We start from the raw sequence: 5,000 nt of genomic DNA, 5'->3' as shown, positions 1-5,000 counted from the left end.
ACTGGTTTCAGAGTTACCTGTCTGACCGCCAACAATCCTTTGTATGGCAGAATGACATATCTCCCCAACTACCTGTCTCCAAAGGGGTTCCCCAAGGATCCATCCTTGGACCCCTACTCTTCTCTGTTTACACCAATAATCTAGCCTCTGCCACCAAACATGGCACACTCATACAATAGGCAGATGACTCGACCATCATCTGCTCAGCCCAGTCCCTACCAAAACTGCAAAAAGTCACACAGGAAGCCTTTTCCTCTATTGAAACATGGTTATCCAATGCCCAATTAATACTCAACCCGAACAAAACTAAACTACTCATCTTCCAACCCACCAAACATACTCAAAACAACTCTCATTTTAACATCACAGCAAAAGACAACACCACTATATACCCAACTGAACACACCAAATTGCTAGGAGTGGAAATAGACAATAAACTAAAATTTGACATTCACATATCCATGACTATAAAAAAGTCCACAAAAAACTAGGAGCGTTATACAGAAATAAGCAATTTCTCACCAAAGCAGCAAAGATTTCAATAGCAAATTCCCACCTTATCTCCACCCTACTTTATGCCTCTCCAATATATACCAACCTAAGGCAATGTGATCTAAACAAGCTAGAGACCTGCTACAACAAAATCGCCAAATTCGCCACAGGGGCATCCTACCATAGTCACCACTGTCTCTCACTTGCTGAACTGGGCTGGCTTGAACTCCCTCACCTCCTTCAGTGGTATCAACTCTCACTCGCCCACAAACTAGTAAACCATTCACTAAATGTCCCATCCCTCCAGAATCTACTCCAACCCTATCGCACCACCAGACCACTAAGATCCAGCAACAAAAATCACTTGCAGATCGCTAAAGCCAATAACTCTGCTGGTGAAGCACTATTCTCTTGCGCCATAGCCAAATTATGGAACTCACTCCCACCCACAATTACCTCCGTACCATCATGCACCCACTTCGAAACTTTACTAAAAGCGCATCTAAAAACATGCTGGCTATGCCCTTGCAACTCCCACTCTAATATCATCCACCCCATCCAGCCACTACCTTTCTTTCCACTCCACTAACTACCTTGATTATAGCAAGCTCAGATGCTCATAAGCCTAGTACTTATTATACAGCAGGAACTTCTCATTGTAACATTTGTTAATGTCCGTTATGTACTTCACAGATAAAGATTCTAGTTGTCTACTGATGTACTATGTTCTTCATCTGTAAATATGTTGTAAGTAATTGCTATGTTAAATTGTTAATCGCTATGTAATCCAATTTAACTACTGTCTGTTTATTTAACTGTGGAGCTTTTCTCCCCGGGCCTCCGCTGAAAATGGACCTACGTCCAGTCGGACACTCCCGGTCAACAAATTTAAATAAAATAAAGCGCAACATCGGGCAGCGCTGCCTAATTGGGTTTAAACTATTCCTGGCTCCACAAAGTCTGCTCTTCACTTTTTCCCTTAGAACTGCTCTATCTCTCAAATTAAACACCATATTCTCATTCTAAGGCCTTCACTGGTCCAAATAAGTAATCTTACAAGTTAGCACTAATAAACCATAAGCACTACTTACTCTTATACTCTCTACGATTACCTTGTCCCCTATTGGTCCATTTTAATTCAGTTCCCTATATTACTCTAGCATGTCCAAAGGTCAGTCAATGGTTTCCTCTCCAGTCCAGCTGGTGAATCTGGGAATTTTGAGGCAATGTTACAACTGTCTCATGTACACGGACAACCCTCTCCTCCTCCAAACAGGTTCAAATATATGTGAGAGATGCAACCATATAGCCAAACTGGAGGCTGACCTCTCTCATCTCAAAACTGGTGTAACCAGTCAGGAGGAGAAGGTAACCTCACACAACACAACACAATTCCAGTATCACATAGTCTCACCACAACAGCGAACCAAACACATAAAAACACAAAAACATACTCGGAGGCTCTAAATAAAAATCTACCTAAGCAACAGAGACCTCCAAAGCAGACATCCAAGCAAACGCTACCCCAAAACAAAACATGTACAACACATAGCACACAAAGTCAGTGTGCCAAGCAGTCACAGCCCTTAAGGCTGAATAACACACCTGATACCCTTGTAATAGGTGACTCTATTGTCAGACACACTGACGTCCCGCTCACCAGGCTGAATAAAGAGAAGGTCACGGTGAGCTGCCTGTCGGGTGCCAGGATCTGCCACATAATGCAAGCACTCAGGTCACTCCAAAGCAAATACAAATATGACTCAGTCATTGTACATGCTGGTGTGAATGACCTAAGACGTACCTCCCTGGACTACATGAAAAGAGACATAGAGATTCTCTCTGATCATATAGCCCAGGCCGGTATGACCCTGACCTTCAGCAGCATCTTACCCTCACCTAGAATGATGCCACAGTATAAAGACAAAATGATCGATTTTAACAATTGGCTAAAATTTTGGTGTCATTCAAAAGGGATCCAGTGTCTGTCAGCCTGGGATGACATGCTCGACAAGCCATGTTGCTTTGCTAGGGACGGCTTGCACCTGTCACCCCTGGGATTTCGGATATTGGCAAAGGCTCTTGCCACCCCCATAGTGCCTTTTTTAGGCAAGGCTCAAAAGTCAAACCCACCTCCATAGACAGCACAAGGAACAAGTAACTAAGGGTAATGCTGCTAAACGCCAGAAGTCTTAACCTCAAGATGCATGCACTCGAAGCTCTCCTCAGTATGGAGAACATCGATATCTGTGCAGTGACAGAAACCTGGTTCAAGGCTCCAGAGAGCACCCCAGCACTACCAGGTTATACCTCATATCATGCTTTTCTACCCCAAATCCCGGACCGAACCACAAAAGGAGGGGAGTTTCCATTTTTATCAAGGATATCGATACCTCCAGGTTAGTGGCAGTGCACGAAGTATCGGAGACCATCCATGTGCAACTGACAGTGGGCAAGACTGCTTTTCAGTTTATAGCATCCTACAGACCACCCTCTCAAAGTCAGGAATCCCACTCGGCTTTCCTGAAAACATTGGAGAACACTAAGATCTCTCTGAACACCATTATATTGGGCGACTTCAACTACCCAAACATAGACTGGGAGCATTACTCAAGCCCCAGCACCTTAGCCCAAAGGTTCCTGGAATTTATAAACTCAAATGCTATGGAACAACTAGTCACCACTCCCACAAGAGGGGAAAACATACTAGACCTGATCATTACCAACATGGGGACTCTATGCTCCATAACAGAAGTATATCCCTCATTGGTAAGATCAGACCATAAATTAATTTCACTGGATATCCACATCCCGTCCCCACCCCCAGCCCAGAAAACCACAGTGAAAAACTTCTCAAAAGCGAACTTCACACTTCTCAAAACTGAAGTGGAATCTTTCAAGGCCCAAACTGCAGAATCCTATATAAACGCATTCTACGGACATCTCCAGGAACTCATGGATCATGCTATCCCAAACAAAATCAAGACCCAATCATCCAAAGGCAGGCGTCCAGTCTGGTGGACCCCAGCCATAAATAAACTGTACAACAGAAGGAAGAAGCTACTACATGATAGAGCAAAATCCCTAAAAGGGATGGCATCTCTGATCAGTACTAGCAAAAAATTACGATCCCTCATAAAATCCTCCAAGGCCAGCTTCAAGAGAAAAATTGCACAGGACACTAAAGACAATCATAAGGCTTTTTTCAGTTATGTTAGGAACCTGTTATGCAACTCCCAGACATGTTCTGAGTTGATTCTAAACGACAAAAAATACACTGAACCCACAGACATCGCCAATATCCTGGCAGACAGGTTCAGTGCAAACTTCTCCACCCCCTCCCCCCAAAAGAGCAAGTATCTATCCCGGCAGAGTGCAGCCTCCCAAACATCTCTGATGCTCAGGTGAAGGCCGCCCTCTCCAAAGCAAAAAACACTGCTTCCATGGGACCAGATGGCGTCCCAGGTTGCATTCTACATGAACTCCAAGAAGAACTAATCCCTCAAGTAAAACTGCTGTACAATCTCAGCCTCACTACAGGATATGTGCCCAAAGAATGGCATACAGCAACAGTGGTCCCACTCCACAAAGGTGGCACCTCTGCGGACCCTGGAAACTATCGCCCCATAAGCCTGACTAGCCTAGTATGCAAGGCTATGGAGAGGATCATCACGGAACTCATAAACAAAGACATTGGGGACCTACAGACACTAGAGCCTACCCAATGTGGCTTCATCAAGGGCAGATCCTGCCTTTTGAACCTGGTCGACTTCTTCAAAACAGTCACCAAGGCCATAGATGAAGGGAAGGTAGTCCACACAGCCTACCTGGACCTCGCAAAGGCATTTGACACAATACCCCACTCGGGCATCATAGATAAGCTATCCAGCCTAAATATAATCCCCTATGTCACAAGATGGGTCACAAACTGGCTCAAAGACAGAACCCACAGAGTCAGAGTTGCTGGAGCCATGTCAGACTCGAAACCAGTCACAAGTGGCATCCCACAAGGTTCTGTCCTGGGACCTCTCTTGTTCGGTATTTACTTTTCTGAGGTACAGGCCAACGTGGGAGGACTATGGCTCACCAAGTTCGCAGATGACTGCAAACTGGGCACCATAATCGACTCTCCAGCTGACACAAACATCCTTCAAAAAGGTCTTGCAGAGAGAGATAACTGGTGCCAGAGCCATGGTCTAAAGCTAAATGCCAAAAAGTGTATAGTCATACCCTTTGGCAAAAACAATGTGCCCACAAATTACCACATAGGTGGCAACCCATTAAGTACAGAGAAAGTAATTAGGGATCTGGGGACCCAAGTTGATAGCAATCTCTCCTTTGACAACCACATTGCCAAAGTGGTTAGAAAGACCTTCTACATAGCCCACCTCATCATGAAAGGATTCACATCTAGATCAAGAGAGGTAATCGTGCCCCTTTATTCATCCCTCATCAGGCCCATCATAGAATACAATGCCCCCTTTGGGATGTACCTTACCCGACACCTG

The sequence above is a fragment of the Protopterus annectens genome, chromosome 14.part0 (genome assembly GCF_019279795.1).
Source record: "Protopterus annectens isolate FY-2018-M chromosome 14.part0, PAN1.0, whole genome shotgun sequence".
Lineage (NCBI taxonomy): Eukaryota > Metazoa > Chordata > Ceratodontiformes > Protopteridae > Protopterus > Protopterus annectens.
The sequence above is the reverse complement of the archived record's forward strand: the minus strand, read 5'-3'. Positions refer to the sequence as shown.